General features: G+C 38.3%; 1 protein-coding gene and 1 long non-coding RNA gene across 2 annotated transcripts in view; one reads left to right on the forward strand and one right to left on the reverse strand.

Moving 5' to 3' along the window:
- Window positions 1-876, forward strand: part of LOC126192160 (sphingomyelin phosphodiesterase 4) — a 211,558-nt gene extending 210,682 nt beyond the window's left edge. The window contains exon 13 of the mRNA XM_049932584.1: window positions 743-876. The gene's annotated coding sequence lies outside the window, so the exon portion shown is untranslated. The remainder of the gene's footprint in view (window positions 1-742) is intronic.
- LOC126192176 (uncharacterized) lies at window positions 240-26,691 on the reverse strand. Its single transcript, XR_007538475.1, has 4 exons — window positions 26,651-26,691; window positions 17,528-17,725; window positions 7,101-7,376; window positions 240-932 (listed from the first exon to the last, which is right to left on the reverse strand). It is a non-coding gene; the product is annotated as an uncharacterized LOC126192176 (long non-coding RNA).

Genomic DNA, 26,691 nt, shown 5'->3' on the forward strand with positions numbered 1-26,691 from the left:
AACAAAAATGAGGTAAATGCTGATGGGAGGAGTGTGCTTGTTGCATGATGACATATGTCCTCACATAGCCTGAGCTACAAAATTAAATTTTCAATAGACGAGCAGGTGCTGAAAGAGATTCTGTAGTGGGGGAAGGAGTTGGTGGGAAACTTCTTAGAGGTGGGAGTTAGGAAACTTGTGTCACAGCTCACCACATCCATTGAACAGTATGGTAAGTATATGGTAAAAATAATCACAAGTATATCAACAATATCCTGTAATTTCTTTTTCAAATACACTTGAAAATGTAATACACTTACTTTCTGATCATGCCTCGTACATCTGTTCAGTCGTAGAAAAGTCTGTCAGAAGCTGGAAAAGTGTCTTGATAATTCTAAACTACAACTTTAAAAATGATTTGTTTGAAGCCTTTATAAATTGTTATTTTAAAATTGTAGTTTAGAGTTATCACATCCTCCAGCAGACTTTTCTAAAACAAAACGTGCATTTTCCTTGGAACTACAATATAAAGCACTCTAAGAGAAGTTTGAGGCTTGTTCATGATTTCCTATATACATCTCTGCTTTTTCCCAATATTAGGTGGTTGCTCCTGTTTTTCACAATTTTTATTGCTATGTTTAGATATAAAATCAAGTTTATATAGCAGTCATATAACAGAGAATATTTTGTGAACATTGTTTCCTTATAATTTGACTTCTTAAGTTACAAGTATTTTTGCAACAATTATTCTCCTCTCTTCCAGTATATCTAGGAGCTGTTGCCCACAAAAAAATCCAGAAGGCCATTAATGTTTTTGCAGACAAAATAAACCAGGAAATGGTGTCAAGTGCCAGAAGTCTTCAAACTTCTTCTTTAATGTTACCAAGCATGATGTTCTTTTTTTGCGACAGAAAAGCTGGCCTCATTTCCTTGTCACTGCTTCCTTGCTCATCCTGCAAAACAAAATGATAGTGTTGTAATATAAGCATTATTTTTTGAGGCCCTCACCTAAACATATTATTTTTAAGATTTCATTCAGCTGTGCACAAAGTAACAGTTTTGGAGTTAAGGTACATCCATTGATTATGTTGCTTCATATAAGAATAACAATATTCTTTTTACTTTTTAAAATGTATTAGTTATTTTTTATCCCAAATATGACTGCAAAATGATGTAAAAATAGAATTGTGTATGTAAAACATCTGTGATGATGACTGACGTAAAATATGTCTAGGGCTGTAAGCAAGCTTAAATGACACTGGGAAGGTGACTACTATTGGCCTTTGAATTTCCATTATTTATTGCTTATAAGAACGAATTTTACCATTTATTACTTGTACAACAAGTCAGTTTGTTTTGTTGTGTACTGCATTATGTTTATAATTACATAAATTTCTGGTCCTATGTTTTGTGCTTTTACAGATATGTAATTTATTTTTGATACATAAATTTTAATGTTGTGTAAATCGATCAAGAGCACATTTGTGAACATTTTATACAACTGACTACATTGTGAACCATTTGCTAGCCAAAGAAATTTTTATAAAGCAGTGAATGATATTGTGTGTAAATAAAATCTGTTACAATTATTTGGGCTTTCTGATATATCCTTGCTTCTTTCTTCCCAATAAGTATTCATATACTCATTTTATAACTGAGCAGTGCTTAATAGAATTTTAGTTTGAGTTGTTTTTCATTCAAATCTTATTGCAAACCTGTAAGTTAAATTTAAAGTGCAGTGCTCAGTCTATACTTTTTTGTAAAATGACAGTTTAGGGAGAGTGGGGATGGGGAGTAGTTGCCTTGGAGGCAAATCTGATTCAGTTTGATCAGTCCTGATACATACTAAATGATGAAGGGAGTCCCCTTTTGTGGTCAGTTAGAAGTTGTGGGAGGAGGTGCTATGTGCAGAAGGGGAACTGGAAATCTGTGTCTGAATAAGGTCAGATAGAATAATCCCAGTCAGTGAAGGGCTGTGCAAGATTTTCCGCACTGTCTGTAGATCAAGCAGCTATATTTTAGGGACTTTTTGGCACTGAGTCAATTGCAGTTGCTGAAACAGAACACCTATGAGTCACTTATTGTTTACTGATGAGGTAACATTCCACATCTGCGATAAAGTTAACAAACATAACTGCGAGTCATCTCACACTACTACTGAATGGGAAATATGTAAGACTATGCTGAAATAATGTGTAACCTGTTGTCGACCTTTCTGACAAAATATGCTCCCAAGCAATAAAACGATATAATGATGTAATTTATAGAAGAGTGCAACTGCCGTGCATTTTTTATTTCATATTTTTCATATGGAGAGCCACATAGTGGTATGACACATGACTTCAAGGGGGATGGCGACTGCTGTAACTTCGCAAGAGTGAGTACCTGCGGGTCCACTTGTGCACACTCCATCTATTGTCGTTGGCCCAGGCTGAAGTATTGCATCAACCCTGGAGCAAGATCCACAGTCGAATGTGCTAACATTGATTGGGGGGGGGGGGAGGGGGGGGGGATTGTAAAATATATTCACTCTGTTGTCGTATTCCGAACTGTCAAGTTGATGTGTACTTTCATAAATGAGTTATAAAGCCCTCGTAATTATGCTGTAGAAAGAACTGTTTATCATAAAGAGTCAATTGTGTGGTACTTAGGGAATATATGTCACACAGATCTGAGAAGCAGCATATTTATTTACGCAATTGCATACTGTGCAAGTTTCATGACAGCCAACTTCTGCTACAGAATCAGAAGACGAAATCCTAGCTTTGTCACATCTGTGGTCAAGAATAAAGGTGAGCTAAATAATATCCAGTATCTGCAGCTCAGAGAAGGGTGTACAAAACAAAGGTAAGGGATATTTTACGAGTTATTCTTCAGAATGTATTCAGCCCTGCTCTTCAACAGTGGGAGCAATGCTTTGAAATGGATGGAGGTCATTTTGAAGTGCAGAGGAAATATATACATAGACTGACAAAGAACACACATGCGTATTATGTAAAAACATCCATTATTTCACTGAAGTGGATCGGAACTATACGATCACACCCTATTATTAGAGATTTGTAGGTTGAGCCAAAGAACGAGTGAAGAATGAAGATAGATTGTCCTCAGTCTTGATTCAGTTCATTAGGATGTCAACACTGAATCTGAACTAGGTGTGGGGTTTAAGACTCTGAGCGGCTATAAAGGATTACACAAGATATTGCACAAACAACTTGGTATGTAATGTTGACATTAGAGCTCATCGCAGTACTGCTGATTTGCTAACAAGTGAACCTTCAAAAGTAGAAATTGATCCTGAATCTCAGGCAGGAGGCAGGTAATGACAATACTAAGGTCACTGGGACATTGGTCAGGGAGGTGGCATCTACAGTGCAAAGAGAGAGAACATAGTTATTTTTGATGTATATGGTGCTGGATTGGATCTTGAGAAGCATGTAAAGGGATAGAGGCAGATGCTCGAGAGGGTATTTGAGAAGAAACTGTAGGTTATGTTGGTCTTCATAAATGAGGCTCCCAGCAAGCCTTGCAATTGTGTGTGGTAAAAGTCCTCCACCACACAATCATGTAATTCATCATGGCAGGTGAAATTTGTGGTGTGCACTGTGAATAATTGGGTCAAGATCAGATTTAAGATGGTGGACTGAAACTGATTGCAAATTTTTGTAAGTTAATAAGGTTATAGTTAGCTGGCAACAGGGAGGATCACAGTTGTAAATAGGTACTAACTGAAATAGTCAGGGTTCAGAGTTAGCTTTGGTCTGATTCTAATCTGATGAATAAATTGGAGGTTATTGAAGATTTGCACCAGAAAGATGATTTTTGACTTCAGGCCATTGCAGGGGTTGGGAGGGAGGGTTGCTTACCATGGATTAGGTGTGTATTACAGTGTAAGAGATCTTTGTCAGTGTGGTCCTAGCTTTTATAGAAGTTTTGTCAAAGATCTTTTACAGTGTAACATTTGTTCTAACCAGCAAGGTACAAAGAGTATGTAGAATTGAGTGTTTGCTTGTGGTAGGCAAATTTTTCTGTGTTTTGGTAGGTGGAAAGAGCAAGGATACATGGTTGATGGCTAGAGTAAAAAAAAATGTACAACTAAATAAATGAAGCAAATGTAGTAAGGAGAGAGCAAAAAATAAAATTTATTTTGTGGGAAGTGTAGTGGAGCTGCAAAATAGTGAATAATGGTAGTTATGACTGATGACAAAATAAAATTTATGGTCAGATAGCACTTCCATCAATACTGGGAGTTAGGTAACAAGTGTGAATGAGCATAAAAAGACAGCATGTTGGTAGAGTCTAAGTGATAGAGAGAGAGAGAGAGAGAGAGTGTGTGTGTGTGTGTGTGTGTGTGTGTGTAAGGTGTGTGGGGTAAGGCTACTAAATCACGAAGTGCAGTGAGCAGATGTAATATTTCTGAGAAGTAGAAAATAATAAGACACATAACGTGTGTCATCTGGGCAGACTGTAAGTTGCTGTGTGAAAGGATGGGACCATTACTACATAATACCATAGGAATTGTATCACTGTGTGTTGTGTGCAGACAAAGTATGTATTTTTCACAAGGCAAACAGGAAATTATGGATGGGAAAAGAGAGAAAGGCACCAGACAGGAAAGAATGAAGGCAAATGGGACAGAGAAACAGTTGGGAAAAAATCCTCAGGATGATAGTCTCTGCTATAAGTTACATTATATCTCATATTGGCCCAATAAGCCACACCTCTAAATTTTGAGGAAGAAAAAAACATTGAGTGTGAAAATAAGCTAAACTCTTATTGAAGAGAGAAAAATTACCAGAAATTTACGTTTGCGTATAAGTAAGACATAGGTAGCCTGTAAACATTTGTTCTAACATCTGATACTACTCATTGGCATCTAACGTACTGGTACCGTACTTTGTCATATCCACTGTCATAAACTGTAATTGCTTCATTACTCTCAGTCCCATCATTTATTCTGTCTCTTCCCATCCTCGCTACCTCCTATGCAGCATTTCTTGAACCCCCGTGTGCTAGACTCTGATCATATGAAGGCCCACAAAGCAAGAATCTACTTGTACATTAGAGTGACTGATGGCTTCTTAGTCTTACGAAACTGTGTAAGGGTATATTCTTCTTCCAGGGGCCAATCTGAATACATTTTTCAGAGTTATCCTTGAATGGATGGTTTATAGCCACATCTAACACCAATAGTTTTGAAGTAATTCCTCTGAGTATTATGACAAAGTATGTCTTTCATGCAGCAAGCTTATCTTTTTACTTCAGAAGTTAGATGTCCCTTAAAAGGATCCAAAACTATTATGGCTATCTTAGCAAGCAGCGCCCCAGGTCTGCGATTTCATACAGTGGACAGCCAGTCGACATAACTACGTCTTTCCCTGAGGAAGGGCACTGTAATATGGTTGAAATGTTGGTTTTAACTTTACAATTGAAGTATTTTATACAATGACATGGTACAAAATCCAGATGAATTTTAATCATCAGCCAGTCAACAATCAGTTGCATTGTCATCCAAGCCTTTCTTGCCAGTGAATCACTATGCCCTTAGGAAGGTTTTCTTGCATTTAGTTTTTTCTCTTCAGGATGACATAATGGAGTAACTTTCTCCCGTTGGCTGTAACAGCTGACATCACAGTTATTTTTCTCTTTTTCATTCACAGTTCCTCTTAATGGGATACTTTTTGCCTCTTTCATGCCTACTGTCACACTGCTCAGTATGTAAAAAATTACTGGTGTTCTGTCAGCTTTGCCAATCTGATGAATAGGGTATGAGTGACACTTTTGCAACTGTATGCCGAACTAGTTTGAAGTTAACTAGTTTCCCCTGGAAACCTGATTGCATTCTTTGTGCTGGTGTAGTAATTCACCAGAGACCAAGGCCATTTCTCCACTAAAATGATGACACCAACCTATACTCTCACAGAATCCTCCTTGTGGAACATTTAAAGCTCTTGCGATTTCCAAGCATTTCAGTTGGATTATTTCTTGTGAGATAAGCATTCCATCTTTCCTCTTATTTTGTACTTGGGGAAAAAACCTTAGCTTCAAGTTTCAGATATTTGCCACATGTCTGTCCCCTGAACGAGTGCTCAATTGCTTGGCGTGATGATGCTTTATCACTAAAATGATCATTTGTATTGGCACAAAACAGGCTTTCTTTCCAGTATCCAACTGAAACTGAATTGTAAGCTAACAAAACAATATTGGTAGATCTAGCCAATAAAATACAGGTAAAAGATTGTTGTGTAATAAAATGCCTTGTCACCAGTTTTTGCAACTGATGCTAGTTGTATTGTTGTAAAAGAGTATAATTTTACAGCAAAGGTTTGTGAAAAGACAACGTAGTGGATAGAAGCCACACCCTAATTTTTTTAGGGTGAAATTTGAATAAAAATGTGGCTTATTTTCAGACCAATAGGGTGATAGCACATTTAAATACAGATGCCCCTGAACAGTTATGTCACTTGCCTTTACAGTTTCAAGGATTGCTCCTGAACTATGAATATTGACCATATACGTCATGTTTTAGTCCAGAGCAAAAAATTGAAGTGATTTATGAACATGTAAGAAAATCTTTTGTTCCTTACCATCAGTCCAGTTATCATATGAAGAGATCACACTTTTATGTGCTATTGAGTTGCTGTGCTTCAAATGTTATCCTCATTTAAGGTACTGTGTCAGTTGTTTAAATCATATATATGAAGTAACCATATTACTTGGATACAGGTGCCCCATAAGGAATGAAAATGTATCCAAGCCAACTGTTGATACAAGGAAAACAGTTGCAAAGCTATAAAAATGGCAATTTTAAAAAGTTAAGGAAGGTTAAAATGTAATATCTTTTTGACAATGTGGTAATTAGAGATGGAACACTGGCTCAGAGATAGGGGATGGAATCGCCTGTGGCCTTGATGAAGAAATTGTCCAGGCACTCATTTTAAATGATTTGGGAATGCTGCAGGAAACCTTTATGCAGATGGTTGTACAGGTATCTCAACTTCACTTCTAAACAGAAGCCCAATGTTTTAACAATTGTACTACTTTGCTTTGTGTATGTAGCAAGTGAGATTATAACTGAATTGTTTTTTAATATTTAGGTGCAGAAATGTTAAAAACCTTACCGATGAAGCAAAGCTGTGTTCTTCACTTTCACTGTCCTCATCCTCCTCAGAGGATGCACGCTGCAAACACAGTTTTACTTTGCGGAAGTTTTTCAGTGATGACAGGCTAGACGTTCTGACAGCAAGTTTGCAGAAGTTTCCAAGACTGTCTTCAGGCACTGGTGGCAGACTCACCACATTACCCAGATCCATAAGGGATTCCCGAGAGCTGCTCATATCGGGATAACGCTCATCGATGTCACATCGTGACCCGCGTGTGTTCACAGATGAATCTACCTGTATTGGAAAATTGAGATGTTTGATGTCTTTGTAACAATGTCCATATGAAAGGTTTTGCAGAATATATCATTATAAACATCTGGCTCTGAAACCTGTTACATAGTGAATTATTTTTCTTTTAGTATATATACAGCATACAGATTCTCTGAGCACTGATTTTACTGATTTTGTATACTTTGTCATACTATAACAGAGAAAACACAAAATAAACTTCATGATTAATGGTGAGATTTGAACCACAGAAACTATTTTATTTTACATATTAAAGGAGTGTATGGTCACTGATATCAGGATTTGGATTTTGAAGAGATCTTCAAGATTTCACAGACTAAGTTTTCAAAATGATTAGACAGACTCACAGTGGACCATTTTTTGTTACTAAAAATGACTTTTTTACCCGGTTATTTAACAGCTATGCTGATAAGACACCCATAAGTTTCTGAGAATGAACAATAACAACTGGACACAAAACACATTTAATTAAAGGAACATTTGAATAAATTTACAAATGTTCCAACATTATGGCATGAGCCTCATTACTTGGTTAATACCACTGTGGTATTGACCATCCAGTTCTGTCAAGCTGGGCAGGTTTCTGTTTCATGTTGTGAAATGCATAATGGATTTTAGGTAGCAGTTCAGATATGGCAGTTCAAAAAACATAAACCATACTTTTGACATTCTCCCAAAGAAAAAAATTGAAGAGCATGAAATCAAGAAATATACTGGCCACAAAGGTAATGATTTATTTATCAAGTATCCCCAAGGTTTACAATAGTTTGTGCTGGATCCATAACTATTATTTTGTGATAGATTCATAGGTGACTCATGCTCCATAGATTCCATTGTGTAGAGAAACCATTAGGGATGTGCCACAAGTCAAAATATACATTATCTCAGTCACGTGTGATCTATGACAGCGCAGTGCTAAAATGAAATTAAAATGCCATCTAAATAGTCATATGACAGTAGTATAAGAAACAGACTAACATGTTGTTGTTGTGGTCTTCAGTCCTGAGACTGGTTTGATGCAGCTCTCCATGCTACTCTATCCTGTGCAAGCTTCTTCATCTCCCAGTACCTACTGCAACCTACATCCTTCTGAATCTGCTTAGTGTATTCATCTCTTGGTCTCCCTCTACGATTTTTACCCTCCACGCTGCCCTCCAATGCTAAATTTGTGATCCCTTGATGCCTCAAAACATGTCCTACCAACCGATCCCTTCTTCTAGTCAAGTTGTGCCACAAACTTCTCTTCTCCCCAATCCTATTCAATACGTCCTCATTAGTTACGTGATCTACCCACCTTTTCTTCAGCATTCTTCTGTAGCACCACATTTCGAAAGCTTCTATTCTCTTCTTGTCCAAACTAGTTATCGTCCATGTTTCACTTCCATACATGGCTACACTCCATACAAATACTTTCAGAAATGACTTCCTGACACTTGAATCTATACTCGATGTTAACAAATTTCTCTTCTTCAGAAACGATTTTCTTGCCATTGCCAATCTACATTTTATATCCTCTCTACTTCGGCCATCATCAGTTATTTTACTCCCTAAATAACAAAACTCCTTTACTACTTTAAGTGTCTCATTTCCTAATCTAAATCCCTCAGCATCACCCGATTTAATTTGACTACATTCCATTATCCTCGTTTTGCTTTTGTTGATGTTTATCTTATATCCTCCTTTCAAGACACTGTACATTCCGTTCAACTGCTCTTCCAAGTCCTTTGCTGTCTCTGACAGAATTACAATGTCATTGGCGAACCTCAAAGTTTTTACTACTTCTCCATTGATTTTAATACCTACTCCAAATTTTTCTTTTGTTTCCTTTACTGCTTGCTCAATATACAGATTGAATAACATCGGGGAGAGGCTACAACCCTGTCTCACTCCTTTCCCAACCACTGCTTCCCTTTCATGCCCCTCGACTCTTATAACTGCCATCTGGTTTCTGTACAAATTGTAAATAGCCTTTCGCTCCCTGTATTTTACCCCTGTCACCTTCATAATTTGAAAGAGAGTATTCCAGTCAACATTGTCAAAAGCTTTCTCTAAGTCTACAAATGCTAGAAACGTAGGTTTGCCTTTTCTTAATCTTTCTTCTAAGATAAGTCGTAAGGTTAGTATTGCCTTGTGGTCTGAAACTAGCCAGTGTCCTGCCTCAAACTATCAAGTCCTCTCTAGTATTAAGTTAAGCAACATATGCTTTGACTAAGAAATTTATGCACTTGAAGAATTTTTCGTCTTCGTGTAACAAAATTGTTGTGTAGAACCCAAGCACAAGTATTACATTGCAACTGCACTCAGTTTCGCAAGGACATCAGTTTCACAGAATTAAGTTACAGTATTTGCAAAACAACCATAAGTTGTGATATAGTCACTATATAGTTATAAATGTAAAATGTTTTGAAACCTCAAAACTGTATTGGATTTGCATATGTACCTATAAAAATCTATTTTTTGTATTCTAAACTTGAATACTGTAACTTGATTAATCCCGAAGAATAATCTTATGATTTTTGTATTATTATTATTATTCTTTCTTTTCTCAGACGTTATGTCTGGTCAAAAATGGAAAGCAACACGGGTCTTGATCAAACATGACTTCCTTTTAACTGTACGGTATATGTTATATTGCATTTAGAAACTTTCGGGAAATTGAACATGTATCAATAATTACGGATTTCTGTAGTTGCATATATAAGTTTGGATGTAGCTGTATTGCATTGATGTACTGGTACTGTAGTTGATAGTATAATTGGTATAATGTCAACTTTATCCTGATGCCACATGTCCTTGACATCCTCAGCCAGTTGGATGTATTTTTCAATTTTTTCTCCTGTTTTCTTTTGTATATTTGTTGTACTGGGTATGGATATTTCGATTAGTTGTGTTAATTTCTTATTTTTATTGGTGAGTATGATGTCAGGTTTTTTATGTGGTGCTGTTTTATCTGTTATAATGGTTCTGTTCCAGTATAATTTGTATTCATCATTCTCCAGTACATTCTGTGGTGCATACTTGTATGTGGGAACGTGTTGTTTTATAAGTTTATGTTGTAAGGCAAGCTGTTGATGTATTATTTTTGCTACATTGTCATGTCTTCTTGGGTATTCTGTATTTGCTAGTATTGTACATCCGCTTTGATGTGATCTACTGTTTCTATTTGTTGTTTGAAAAGTCTGCATTTATCTGTTGTGGTATTGGGATCTTTAATAATATGCTTGCTGTAATATCTGGTGTTTATTGTTTGATCCTGTATTGCAATCGTGAATCCTTCCGTCTCACTGTATATATTGCCTTTTCAGTGTTTTCTTTTTCCAATTTACTTTCTTCGTATCTGTTGATGTTATGTGATCTAAAGGGTTGTCGAAGTGGTTATGAAATTGCAGTGGTGTAGCCGATGTATTTATATGAGTGATTGCTTTGTGTATTTTGCTAGTTTCTGCTCGTTCTAGAAAGAATTTTCTTAAATTGTCTACCTGTCCATAATGTAGGTTTTTTATGTCGATAAATCCCCTTCCTCCTTCCTTTCTGCTTAATGTGAATCTTTCTGTTGCTGAATGTATGTGATGTATTCTATATTTGTGGCATTGTGATCGTGTAAGTGTATTGAGTGCTTCTAGGTCTGTGTTACTCCATTTCACTACTCCAAATGAGTAGGTCAATATTGGTATAGCATAGGTATTTATAGCTTTTGTCTTGTTTCTTGCTGTCAATTCTGTTTTCAGTATTTTTGTTAGTCTTTGTCTATATTTTTCTTTCAGTTCTTCTTTAATATTTGTATTATCTATTCCTATTTTTTGTCTGTGTCCTAGATATTTATAGGCATCTGTTTTTTCCATCGCTTCTATGCAGTCGCTGTGGTTATCCAATATGTAATCTTCTTGTTTAGTGTGTTTTCCCTTGACTATGCTATTTTTCTTACATTTGTCTGTTCCAAAAGCCATATTTATGTCATTGCTGAATACTTCTGTTATCTTTAGTAATTGGTTGAGTTGTTGATTTGTTGCTGCCAGTAGTTTTAGATCATCCATGTATAGCAAATGTGTGATTTTGTGTGGGTATGTTCCAGTAATATTGTATCCATAATTTGTATTATTTAGCATGTTGGATGGTGGGTTCAGAGCAAGGCAGAACCAGAAAGGACTTAATGAGTCTCCTTGGTATATTCCATGCTTAATCTGTATTGGCTGTGATGTGATATTATTTGAATTTGTTTGGATATTAAGTGTGGTTTTCAAGTTTTTCATTACTATGTTTAGGAACTGTATCAGTTTAGGATCTACTTTATACACTCCTGGAAATTGAAATAAGAACACCGTGAATTCATTGTCCCAGGAAGGGGAAACTTTATTGACACATTCCTGGGGTCAGATACATCACATGATCACACTGACAGAACCACAGGCACATAGACACAGGCAACAGAGCATGCACAATGTCGGCACTAGTACAGTGTATATCCACCTTTCGCAGCAATGCAGGCTGCTATTCTCCCATGGAGACGATCGTAGAGATGCTGGATGTAGTCCTGTGGAACGGCTTGCCATGCCATTTCCACCTGGCGCCTCAGTTGGACCAGCGTTCGTGCTGGACGTGCAGACCGCGTGAGACGACGCTTCATCCAGTCCCAAACATGCTCAATGGGGGACAGATCCAGAGATCTTGCTGGCCAGGGTAGTTGACTTACACCTTCTAGAGCACGTTGGGTGGCACGGGATACATGCGGACGTGCATTGTCCTGTTGGAACAGCAAGTTCCCTTGCCGGTCTAGGAATGGTAGAACGATGGGTTCGATGACGGTTTGGATGTACCGTGCACTATTCAGTGTCCCCTCGACGATCACCAGTGGTGTACGGCCAGTGTAGGAGATCGCTCCCCACACCATGATGCCGGGTGTTGGCCCTGTGTGCCTCGGTCGTATGCAGTCCTGATTGTGGCGCTCACCTGCACGGCGCCAAACACGCATACGACCATCATTGGCACCAAGGCAGAAGCGACTCTCATCGCTGAAGACGACACGTCTCCATTCGTCCCTCCATTCACACCTGTTGCGACACCACTGGAGGCGGGCTGCACGATGTTGGGGCGTGAGCGCCTAACGGTGTGCGGGACCGTAGCCCAGCTTCATGGAGACGGTTGCGAATGGTCCTCGCCGATACCCCAGGAGCAACAGTGTCCCTAATTTGCTGGGAAGTGGCAGTGCGGTCCCCTACGGCACTGCGTAGGATCCTACGGTCTTGGCGTGCATCCATGCGTCGCTGCGGTCCGGTCCCAGGTCGACGGGCACGTGCACCTTCCGCCGACCACTGGCGACAACATCGATGTACTGTGGAGACCTCATGCCCCACGTGTTGAGCAATTCGGCGGTACGTCCACCCGGCCTCCCACATGCCCACTACACGCCCTCGCTCAAAGTCCGTCAACTGCACATACGGTTCACGTCCACGCTGTCGCGGCATGCTACCAGTGTTAAAGACTGCGATGGAGCTCCGTATGCCACGGCAAACTGGCTGACACTGACGGCGGCGGTGCACAAATGCTGCGCAGCTAGCGCCATTCGACGCTGACGTCAGCCCACGGCCTTGATGTCAGCGATATTCTCCCACTTCAGCAGTGTTGGCGTTCCTCTGTGGAATAGCTGCACGCACTAAGCAACCTGTTGCCCCCTGGCAGGAGTCTGGCGACAGCAGGTCGTGATGCTGTGGCATCGAGTCCCACAAGGAGACAGTGCAGGCAGTAGCTGGCCTGGCCTAAACTCGAACCCATGGCTGCCCCTGGTGGTAGTGTGAATCTGGCATCCTGGTGGGGTGGTACTACTGGACTCCAAATGAATCTGCCTCAAAATTTGCAGCTATTTACATGGCTCTGAGTGACATTTGTTGCACTATTCACAAGCTTCTGGTAATATAGCTCACAACATGGGTCTTGCTCTGGTGTGGTGTCACATCCGCCCACTCCAGCTATTACTGCTGAGTGGTGCAGATATAGCGAAGCACAGCTAGCTTGTCTCACAATCCTATAGTGTATTTGTTGTTCTGACCCACTTGTTGCCACACTGTGCATACCAGCCCGCAGATGCTTATTGCAACATTTAGCAGTGGCTTCCTTACCAAATGTTTCTAAAAACTGGGTAGTGACACTACACTGTTCCCCTCCATGGGGAAGACCCAGCCCCTTGGGTCTTGCTCAGGGCTAGTTCTCCACTCTGATTATATTAGACTGGCAATTATAAACACAATACACTTACTGCACTACATTTTACAACTGCTTCCATTCTTCCTTACACTCTACAAATTCATTTTTCTCTGATATTTACACTACAATACTCTTCATAAACTTCCTATAACTGTCATCACCTTAGAATCTTTCCTTGTATTGCTTAATCTCACAATGTGTCTCATGGGTTTGTTGCCCTGTCCATTAACTCAAATAATACACAACATATTTCACTGCTAGGGCTCTTTCCATGCTTATGCACAAACAGCTTCTAACTCTCCATTCCACACTTATAAACTAAAAATTACACACACTTTCTTTCCTACTAAGTTAACATTACATATCAGCTTGAACAATACTTCCTGGGGACTGCGTGTTTGTGTTGTCATCATCATTTCATCATCATCATTTGTGACCGTGGCTCAATTAGATTGTGTAAAAATTTGAAAGTTTAAAAATTGGGACTTACGAGCACTAATGACTGCACAGTTGAGTGCCCCACAAACCAAACCTCATCATAAACAATACTTGGTCTGGCTCAGTTAAACTCTTATGCTTGGCATCTCATCTTTCTGTCTGGTGGTTTTTTAATCTTTTGTTTTTGAATAACTTTCAGAACTTTGTCCTTGCAACAGAGGTTCCCCTAATGCTTCCCAAGAAAACATATTCTTGCATAGGTGAACATTATGTCAGCTGTTTAACTGAAAGAATTTCATATGATTTTGAGAGCAATGTATTATATTTCAGACTAAATTGTATAAAAAGAAATTAATTTGTTTCACTCTGTAAGTGCAGTTAAAATTATTCATCTTTTGGAAATGTTTGAAACTACGATTGTCTGGCATACTTAAAATTCCTATTATTAATTGCACAATCTAACACTAATTTATTTCTGGATTCATTAATAAAATAATGTTATATCTTGGTGATGATTCTTCTTTTGTCAAGAAAGTAGGAAAACTCTTTGGAATATTGTGAGTACCACAGAATGTAAGTAGTAGTGGGCATGCCTCTGATGGAAACGCACATATTTAGCTAATCTTGTCAACGTCAAAATGCCTCTGATGGAAATGCACTTATTTTGCTAATCTTGTCAACTTCAGTATAATTAATCATTTTATGAAAATGAAAATTGTGAAGACAGTGTGATACAGAAGAATGGAATAAAATAAAAGAAAACAATAGCAACAGATAACACTTCATCAGTTACTTAGTCATGTGGAACCCAGTAAGCCAAAATTTCAGCTGCAAGAATGTACCCTTAGATGCAAGACTTGGAACCAACAGCAAGGAGAGAAAATGAAGATAAGTAAAAAGTTTTTCTTTTGTAAATCTTACACCTCTTGAAGCATTTGAAAGAAATGAAGACACTACAAAAAATTTAATGAGGGAGGGTAAGATTACACTACTTACTCACGACGATTTCTTGGTGCCTGATGACACTGTACCACATGAATTACACCTTACTGTATTTGTACAGGGTTTAACTGGCTTTTCCTATACAACAGACTTTTCCCGTGATAGATCTACACTGGCAACAACAGCTTTCTATCACCAAAGGTTAACTTTGGTATGACATTCAGTCAGAATGTTTACTTTCAAGCTAACATTGTCCCCTTCACCGACTTCATACTTGTTGCATACATCAGATTGTAGCTGTGCTCTAAACTGATTGCTGCACATGTCAGCTGCGTGCCCTGCAAGGCTGTGAGCCAGTACTTTTGCTTGCGCTACAGTCTTCAACAGACTCAGCTGTGTCGACTTGGCACACACTACAAACTCGTCTCCTCTTTCTTTTCCTCTGTTTGCCCTGCTTATGAGGAAATATATATGTCGGTGCCATTTGTTCCACATCATCAGCAACACAAATATCAACAACTTTTTGAGCATTCCCTGTAGTGTCTACCACAACAACATCATCTGCAGTTCCAGTCTGCACGGCACGAATATCACCGGCTCATGCACTTTTCTGTGTATCTGGCCCAGGCTGTCGAGCCTCAACACAACACCCATTATCACCCAAAAGGGCAGGTATTACTGCACTTAAATCACTTGTTGTTATCCTCACACTTAATACTTCAGCATAGCCCACACTCGGACTCCACAATTGCACTGGATATTGGAGTTGGTATTTCTAACTCGACCTGTAAGACTCTTCTATTGCAAAAATTGTACTGTGAAAATATTGGAAATCATTTGGACTGAAAAGATAGTGCTCTGGATACAGTGTGGGCCATCGACCACTATTTGTGCAACTAGGTCTTGTCACTTGTTGGCAAATGAGAGAAATTCACCAGTGAAATCAACATGTGATTGATCGACCTTCTGAATTGAGTCTTGAATTTAGATATTTACAACAGAACATGTGTCATACCGATCAAAAAGCGACACAATAGCGCAATAAGGAGCATTTCAGGGAATTGCTAGAGTTCAGTTGGGTTATTTTTTAATAAGGTTCAGACTGGCTGCACTGCAGAGTGAATGACACATTGATATTGTTGGTTATATCCCCTATCGGGTAAAGTTTGCAGAAGAAGTTTGTGTTTTGTTGTTGCTGATACCATCTTTTATTTTGTAATAACAGAAGTTAGAAATGGTACCCAGATTGATGTTGGGTACTGTGGCTGTTGAGGATCAAAGATTTCACAAGAAGACTGAAATGTAAATGTCAAAAATTGGGCCAAAATCCATAGTGCTTTAGGCGAAGCTAGTGATGAGTTCATAGTGAACCAAAAAATATTACAAAGCTTAATCAAAGGTCAAACAAATTACTGTATGACGTTCATGTAATCATCATTGTCGAAACAATTCCATGTGGGCAAAATGTGACAGAGATGTATTACCATTAATTTATTCAACAATTGGACAGAAAACCTCAGTTGCTCATTTTCCGTGGCAATGTTCATACACATAACATCAAAATCGTAACTGAATAGCTGCACAAATATGGTTGGGAAGTGTTTCCTCATGCACCTGATAGTGCAGGCTTCAACTTATTCCCAGAGCTGAAACAACCCATGCAAGAAACACCACTATCCATCACTTAGAAGAGTCTTCTGATGCCACCACCGGAATCATTCATCAGATGGATAAAGATGGTATCATAAATGGAACTATAAAACTTCCACAACACTGAGGAAGCAGGTTGCTGAGGACAGAGCAACTAAATTAAATGACAGAAGACAGATAATGTCAAATAAATAAAAATAAATGAGAATTATTTATAAAATTACTTTCATATTACTACATGACCTACTTTACCAAGATCTTTCTCTAAAGAGAGTATGATATATTTATATTTCCACTATCCACGAGTTTGAACAAATTCTGATATTCCACTTCCATGACTGCTACCTAACAGAGGTTTATACAGCTCTGTATCATCGTTTAAAATACTTATAACACAAGATTTGCTAGAAGACTAATATTGTCTTCTGTTGTTTATATAGATAACTATTGCTTCATTTTTTTTCTTTCAGCCATTATATTACCACAACACATAGAAAATAAAATGTATTATAAGCATTGCTACAATTGAGAATAAAATCTTCCACACTGACTAGTAGAATACTTTTTTATTCAAAAGTCATTCATGACTGGTTTCACATCAGTGAAGGTGCATTTCAGATTACAGTTTTTTTTTCTTTTTTAACTGTTATGTACAGCAAAGTAATTGTTTTCAACTTGACAATGAACAATGGGAGTTGGCTCATAGCATTTGCTTTGGCATGCCATGACTGGTTTAAAAAATAAATAAACAAACCCTCTCACCTTAAGGTGCATCTCCCCTGATGTGAAATTGTTCATAACTTTTCAATAAAAGTATTTTAATAGCTAGTGCAGGAGATCTTACTCATGATGTGAAATTTTGGCAGTGGTTTCCCAACCTCTAAAATAATATTGTTATAATGACTTACACCTTGCACTGGTCGAGCACGTGATTCAAGACGAAGTATTCTGTCAGACAGTCCACTTGTTTGCAAATGCTCTGTGTCATCCACACATTGTTGAATTGCTTCATGGCTAATTACAGACAAAAGCCGTTCTGCTTGATGTTGAAGAACACTAAATCCCACTGCATCACCTGCTGATAATTCATTTATACTGTGGATGACCTGCACATAAATGAAAAACTTAAGCATTATCACAGATGTACGACTGAACTCTATAAATCATTTGAATATATATTAGTCACATGCCTGCATAAGCCAGTGGAAAGAAAACAGAGTCCCCACCAACAACCAACTCCATCTAGCCTGAGTAAAAGGTGGGCCTGGCTGAGTAGCTCATTGAGCTGCCAGCAGATATCACTGCCATTGGCCCCGGGACCATGGGTGTGCAAGCCAGCACTGATAAAATGTGTGGCAGGCCAGATTATCTGGTGGAATTCCCAGAAGTTTGCCGTCCAAAACTGTACCTGATGACTACGCACTGGGTGCTGCCAGAGAATGCTGCCATTTCAATATCTTATCAATATAATGTTATGATACCATCACCACTATAGGTAGCACTGAACAGCTGAATACACTGTCTGAATTATTAAAAAAATGTACAGAATGTTTAAAGCAGGAACACTTTTCATTGGATGCTAAATGACTGAGTCACAACAAAAGTAAAGAGAAAATTTTAACATTTACTTTGGAAATTGATAATTTTCATAGAAAAAATTTTGCAGCTATAATTAAGGTGTCATTCGATGAAGCACTTCATGTGACAGTGAATGATACATGAAAATTTTGATCAATATATGATGATATGCTGAAAAATAATGCTTCCAAATTTTTAATGTGCAAACTCAGAGCTTTTTCAAATGAAAAAGTGCTACTAACATTCTACATCTTTATTCTTCATGTACACATATTTATTTCTCCAAACAAGAGATCTGTTTGTTGATATCACCACTATAGAATGTGAACACAAGGCATTGGATTACTGCAAATGTCACAGCAATAGAGTATGGTCTGGCTCTGTCATGCTGAACGAGAGGATGCTCCATTTGCAGAAGAACCCATCAAATTCAAAACTCAATTACAGCATGCTGTTTCTCACATACCAACATAGTTACATTGCACACCCATGTTCCACGTTACAATTTGGAGGCTTCTAGTGGGAAAGGGCTGCAAATATGTAGTCATGAAGAATAAAGATGTAGAATGTTAAGAATGTTTGTATTATTTAAAAAGCTTTGAAAGAGTTTTCACATAAAGAAATCGGAGCCATTGCTTTTCGGTGTGGCATTGTACAAAATTGTTTGTCATAACACTAATTACAGTTAAATATTGATTTCTGAATTAATTAAAAACAAATCACAACAAGAAATTATGGAAGACCAAAGATAAAAGCGTAGTGATATTAAACATTGTGAATCTATCAAAAACTGGGTGAAGTCTATTCCTTAGAATTAATTAGTTTTTAAGTCTCAGGTATAGCTAATTTGAATATTCAGTAAAAATTATTGAAGCTAGGTTCAAATGGTCATCATCAGAAGAAAGAGCAGGAAAAATTCTTTGGAAAAGAATAGGCTCATACATCATTTTAGAATCGTTTAAATTAATGAAAGTATAGTAACTTATGACAAAGAAATTTGATAAATGATGTTGCAGTCAAACAATAAATTCAAATACTGCTGTGGTGATTTGAGGATGCAACTTTGAAAGCAGAAGATTGTGGTGCCATTGCTTTCAGTTTAGGTTATAAGACATAGTTCTTATATGCATTTTTCTGTATTTAGGAAGTAAAAGTATATTATTTTGAGGTAGAGTGGTAGCTCGGGTATATAGGGACCAAGCATGTGAAGTGAGGGCAGTGTGGGAACCAGGAATTACTTGAGTGGAATTTGTGTGTTACATGAGTTGGAAAGTGTAGTGAAACCTACCAAGAAAGATTCTGGGTGGCTGGAATGCCGTAGGGTTAAACTATGCACAATTCGGTGCAGAAGCAGGGCTGAACTATGCACAATTCAGTGCAGAAGCTCAAGTTTCAGACTTGTAAAAAAATCAGTGTGGAGCAGTAAGGAACTCTGAATTATTCATATTGCATATTGCTTCGGACTTAGCAGAACTTTCATGCAATAGCACTGAACGATTTTGAGTGAACACACTAAACGATGTACTCATTTGTTGGTGACAGTGTCCAGTTTAGTTTACATGGTTGAAATGTACAGAATTATCTGGCAAGGACTGTAGCTTACATCTGAAAGATAACCTCGGTCACACAGAATCTTATGCTGAAGTAACTACTCCTGTGTCCACTCAGTCTGTCAATATTTATTACTGCATATTGTTAATTAAACAGAATATCAAACAAATTCTCATATTTCTACGTGTGTGGATCCGCTACTGCTCACTGGTTTGGTGGGCCGGTACATGAAGGGTGTGGAGTGAGTCATTGCCTTGTCCTTGAACGCCCTCTGACAGGAAACTGTGTTTTCCTTATTCAGTGGCACCTGGTTGAGTGTGGGTCTATTAGGGCCTGTTGCCAGATTCTGTCTGCGTGAAAATGTACGTAAAAACGGAGCAACGAGTTTGTGTGAAATTTTGTTTTAAAACCGGAAAATCAGCTTCTGAGACTTACGCACTATTAAAAACAGCTTTTGGATATAATTGTATGAGCCAGTCAAATGTTTTTGTCTGGTTCAACAGGTTTAAAAATGGCCGCGAATCATTTGAAGATGAACCAAGGTCCAGCCATCCTTCCACCTCCAGCCATCCTTCCACCTCAAAATTGTTGTGAAAGTTCGTGACCTAGTGTGCTCTGATCATAGACGTACAATCAGGGAGGTGGCTTATGAACTTGATTTAAGTTTCTATGCAGTTCAGTCAATTTTAACTGAATATCTGAACATGCGTTGAGTGTGCTCAAAATTCATTCCAAAAGTGTTGTCAAGTGACCAGAGACAATACTGACTTGAAGTGTACCAAGAACTGATTAATCGGACTAAAAATGACGCAAATTTGTTAAATAGGGAAATTACAGGTGACAAATTGAGGGCATATGGATTTGATCCTGAAACCACAGTGCAGTCTTCGCAGTGGAAGACTCCAGGTTCACCACAACCAAAAAAAGCACGGCAAAGTCGATTGAAGGTGAAGACAATGTCGATGATTTTTTTCGATTCTACCGGTATTGTGCCTCATGAATTTACCCCTGTGAAACAAGGCAAAGTTGTTACAAATGGCAAGAATGTAAACATTACGCTTTACTGCAGACCAGTCTGTTAGCACAAAATTTATTTCACATTCATTGGCTTTGCAAAGTCACCTGAGTCATTTGTATAAAATATTCAGTAAGTCCTTGATAAGATTTCAAAGTAGCGCAGAGATTGACAACTTGCTTTAAATGTTCAGAAATGAAAAATTGTGCACTTCACAAACCTAAAAAAAAAAACATAGTATCTTATGAATATAATATCAGTGAGTCACTGGCTGAATCAGTAAACGTATACAAATACATGGATGTAACACTTAGTAGGGAGATGAAGTGGAACAATTACATAAGCCCAGTCGCAATATAACAAATAGTAGACTTCGCTATATTTGTAGAATGCTAGGGAAATACAATCTGTCTACAAAGGAGATTGCTTACATATCACTCATGTAACTTATCCAAGAGTATCTTTATTAAAATCTGTCTTGGTTGCAAATTATTCTGTTTTTAATTCAAATACTCTACATACAGTTGCTGTATCAGATGCCCTAATTGAGTGAAAGATATTTTACTCTCCTACAATATGTGTTATCTATCGGGGGCGATTCTAGAAGTCAGTCGGTGGGGAGGGGGGGGGGGGGGTTAGTGGAACGGAATATAACTTAAGAAAAGGAGAGTTAGGATCTGCCACCAACAAATTGGTAAAATTTGGTGTTGCTTAAAATAGTTTTTGGTAACGGTTTTGGAGTTAGGATAAAAAATTTGTGTTGTTGTTGTTGTGGTGGTCTTCAGTCCTGAGACTTGTTTGATGCAGCTCTCCATGCTACTCTATCCTGTGCAAGCTTCTTCATCTCCCAGTACCTACTGCAACCTACATACTTCTGAATCTGCTTAGTGTATTCATCTCTTGGTCTCCCTCTACGATTTTTACCCTCCACGCTGCCCTCCAATACTAAATTGGTGATCCCCTGATGCCTCAGAACATGTCCTACCAACCGATCCCTTCTTCTGGTCAAGTTGTGCCACAAACTTCTCTTCTCCCCAATCCTATTCAATACCTCCTCATTAGTTATGTGATCTACCCATCTAATCTTCAGCATTCTTCTGTAGCACCACATTTCGAAAGCTTCTATTCTCTTCTTGTCCAAGCTATTTATCGTCCATGTTTCACTTCCATACAAATACTTTCAGATATGACTTCCTGACACTTAAATCTATACTCGATGTTAACAAATTTCTCTTCTTGAGAAACGCTTTTCTTGCCATTGTCAGTCTACATTTTATATCCTCTCTACTTCGACCATCATCAGTTATTTTACTCCCTAAATAGCAAAACTCCTTTACTACTTTAAGTGTCTCATTTCCTAATCTAATTCCCTCAGCATCACTCGACTTAATTCGACTACATTCCATTATCCTCGTTTTGCTTTTGTTGATGTTCATCTTATATCCTCCTTCCAAGACACTATCCATTCCGTTCAACTGCTCTTCCAAGTCCTTTGCTGTCTCTGACAGAATTACAATATCATCGGCGAACCGCAAAGTTTTTATTTCTTCTCCATGGATTTTAATACCAACTCCAAATTTTTCTTTTGTTTCCTTTACTGCTTGCTCAATATACAGATTGAATAACATTGGGGAGAGACTGCAACCCTGTCTCACTCCCTTCCCAACCACTGCTTCCCTTTCATGTGCCTCGACTCATATAACTGCCATCTGGTTTCTGTACAAATTGTAAATAGCCTTTCGCTCCCTGTATTTTACCCCTGCCACCTTCATAATTTGAAAGAGAGTATTCCAGTCAACATTGTCAAAAGCTTTCTCTAAGTCTACAAATGCTAGAAATGTAGGTTTGCCCTTCCTTAATCTAGCTTCTAAGATAAGTCGTAAGGTCAGTATTGCCTCACGTGTTCCAACATTTCTACGGAATACAAACTGATCTTCCCCGAGGTCAGCTTCTACTAGTTTTTCCATTCGTCTGTAAAGAATTCGCGTTAGTATTTTGCAGCTGTGACTTATTAAACCGATAGTTCGGTAATTTTCACATCTGTCAACACCTGCTTTCTTTGAGATTGGAATTATTATATTCTTCTTGATGTCTGAGGGTATTTCGCCTGTCTCATACATCTTGATCACCAAATGGTAGAGTTTTGTCAGGACTGGCTCTCCCAAGGCCATCAGTAGTTCCAATGGAATGTTGTCTACTCCGGGGGCCTTGTTTCGACTCAGGTCTTTCAGTGCTCTGTCAAACTCTTCACGCAGTATCGTATCTCCCATTTCATCTTCATCTACGTCCTCTACTATTTCCATAATATTGTCCTCAAGTACATCGCCCTTGTATAGACCCTCTATATACTCCTTCCACCTTTCTGCTTTCCCTTCTTTGCTTAGAACTGGGTTTCCATCTGAGCTCTTGATGTCCATACAAGTGGTTCTCTTTTCTCCAAAGGTCTCTTTAATTTTCCTGTAGGCAGTATCTATCTTACCCCTAGAGAGATAATCCTCTACATCCTTACATTTGTCCTCTAGCCATCCCTGCTTAGCCATTTTGCATTTCCTGTCGATCTCATTTTTGAGACGTTTGTATTCCTTTTTGCCTCTTTCATTTACTGCAATTTTATATTTTCTCCTTTCATCAATTAAATTCAATATTTCTTCTGTTACCCAAGGATTTCTACTAGCCCTTGTCTTTTTACCTACTTGATCCTCTGCTGCCTTCACTGCTTCATCCCTCAAAGCTACCCATTCTTCTTTTACTGTATTTCTTTCCCCCATTCCTGTCAATTGTCCACTTATGCTCTCCATGAAACTCTGTACAACCTCTGGTTCTTTCAGTTTATCCAGGTTCCATCTCCTTAAATTCCCATCTTTTTACAGTTTCTTCAGTTTTAACCTACAGGTCATAACTAACAGATTGTGGTCAGAGTCCACATCTGCCCCTGGAAATGTCTTACAATTTAAAACCTGGTTCCTAAATCTCTGTCTTGCCATTATATAATCTATCTGAAATCTGTCAGTAGCTCCAGGCTTCTTCCATGTATACAGCCTTCTTTTATGATTCTTGAACCAAGTGTTAGCTATGATTAAGTTGTGCTCTGTGCAAAATTCTACCAAGCGGCTTCCTCTTTCATTTCTTACCCCCAATCCATATTCACCTACTACGTTTCCTTCTCTCCCTTTTCCTACTGCCGAATTCCAGTCACCCATGACTATTAAATTTTCGTCTCCCTTCACTATCTGGATAGTTTCTTTTATTTCATCATACATTTCTTCAATTTCTTCATCATCTGCAGAGTTAGTTGGCATATCAACTTGTACTTCTGTAGTAGGTGTGGGCTTCATATCTGTCTTGGCCACAATAATGCGTTCACTATGCTGTTTGTAGTAGCTTACCCGCATTCCTATTTTCCTATTCATTATTAAACCTACTCCTGCATTACCCCTATTTGATTTTGTGTTTATAACCCTGTAGTCACCTGACCAGAAGTCTTGTTCCTCCTGCCACCGATCTTCACTAATTCCCACTATATCCAACTTTAACCTATCCATTTCCCTTTTTAAATTTTCTAACCTACCTGCCCGATTAAGGGATCTAACATTCCACGCTCCGATCCGTAGAACGCCAGTTTTCTTTCTCCTGATAACGGCATCCTCTTGAATAGTCCCCGCCCGGAGATCCGAATGGGGGACTATTTTTCCTCCGGAATATTTTACCCAAGAGGACGCCATCATCATTTAATCATACAGTAAAGCTGCATGCCCTCGGGGAAAAATTATGGCCGTAGTTTCCCCTTGCTTTCAGCCGTTCGCCGTACCAGCACAGCAAGGCCGTTTTGGTTACTGTTACAAGGCCAGATCAGTCAATCATCCAGACTGTTGCCCTTGCAACCACTGAAAAGCCTGCTGCCCCTCTTCAGGAACCACACGTTTGTCTGGCCTCTCAACAGATACCCGTCCGTTGTGGTTGCACCTACGGTACGGCTATATGTATCGCTGAGGCACGCAAGCATCCCCACCAATGGCAAGGTCCATGGTTCATAGGGGAGGAAAAAATTTGTATAAATAATAATAACAACCACATTTTAAGTTAAATGATATTTATTGGTTTCGATAGTAAGCTATTTGCCGCTCGCATTCTTTTGTTAAAATGTGTTTGAAATACATTGCAACCTAAACTGCTACATAATTATTTAAAAAATGATTGAATCTGTGTGAGTAATATATTCGCTGTTTTGTGAAGTCATTTTATCAAGTGTAATTTGTTACTCCATTGGAGGGGATAGGGCTATAGCCCCCATAACCCCCCTCCCCCCTTGCCACCACACCCTGTGTCTTATTTGAAGTCTCCAGAGCGAGCGCACCAAGTTTCCATCACTTCCAACATATAGCATAGCTACAGGACAGTTTCAAAATTGCGTCTGTATGTGACATACGTTCAGGGGCGGGGGTAGCATTCATGTCATGCTGGGTGAGGTGATGTAATGAATGTCTGAACGAAGGAACCAAAACAATAACGGAAGTCAAAAATAGCGTCTAGTCATTAAAAAAATCCGATTAATTGTGCATAAATCATGTGGATAGAAACGTGAAATAGAGAGAAATTAAAGTGTTTCCTATTTTTATAAAAGCCAATGGATTGTACATAATTCTTCTGGAGAGAAACGTTAAACTGAGAAATTAATGTGGCTCCAAAGATAATTCCGAATGTTGCTGGAATTTTAATTTTGCCTTCGTGCTGTAGATCAGCGCAGACTCTTTTGCTCTTCAGAAATAAGTTATTGCTGATGATTATAATGTACTGACCTGTTATAACACATGTCATTATTTTTCTTCATATGTTGTATACTATGAAAAAACAATGACATGCGAGTCACATTTACCAGAAATTTAATCAACTGAGAGCAGTGAGTACTGTTGCCATTTTCAGTTACTTTTTGTATGACTCTTAGGTAATATGGAAATAGCTATAGTAATCATGCCAAACACCTCTAAAATTAATACCATGTCTATAGAAAGAATAAAAAAACACTGTATTCCACCATCGCATATGAAACATTGCTGCTAAAACTGTGGGCTGTTGTGACTGTTTTGTCAAGTAGCTCACCCATTGTGACAGCCAGTGTTCCAACATCATTTGGCAACTACTAGGAGACTTACTTTTTTTATAGTTGATACTGCTTACATATTAAAATGTGAGTAACAATTATAGACTAAATATCATTGTTTTTTCACAGTATACAGCGTATAAAGAATGAAGGCAAAATTAAAACTCCAGAAACATTCCGAATTATCTTTGGAACCAAATTAATTTCTCGGCTTAACGTTTCTGCCCAGAAGAGTTATGTACAATCCATTGACTTATATAAAAATATGAAACACTTTAATTTCTCCCTATTTCACGTGTCTGTCCACATTATTTATGCAGAATTAATCGGATTTTTTTCAATGACTACTCGCTTTTTTTGACTTTCGTTGTGGTTATGGTTCCTTCGTTCAGATATTCGCTATATTCATGTAACACACAATAACATCCCACATTCTTGGGATTAGAGCTTAAAATTAATTAATTTCACGTTTCTGTCGACACAATCATGCACGATTCATGGGATTTTTCAAAAATGACTACAAGCTTTTTTTTTACTTTCGTTATATTCATGAAATACCCAATAACATCCTAAATTCTTCGGATTACGGCTTAATAATTAATTATTTCACGTTTCTTCCATATGATTTCTGGCCGATTCATCGGTTTTAAAAAAATGACTGCGAGCGTTTTTTTTTTTTTTCGTTATGGTTCCTTCGTTCAGACATTCATTATGTTCAAGAAACACACAATAACATCGAAAACTGTTGGGATTCCAGCTACATAACTAATTCAACTGGGCTGAACATACCACATTTAGCTTTCACGTTACCGCGCAACCTCTGTCGTACA

This window comes from Schistocerca nitens, chromosome 1, assembly GCF_023898315.1.
Source record: "Schistocerca nitens isolate TAMUIC-IGC-003100 chromosome 1, iqSchNite1.1, whole genome shotgun sequence".
In the NCBI taxonomy this organism is placed as follows: domain Eukaryota; kingdom Metazoa; phylum Arthropoda; class Insecta; order Orthoptera; family Acrididae; genus Schistocerca; species Schistocerca nitens.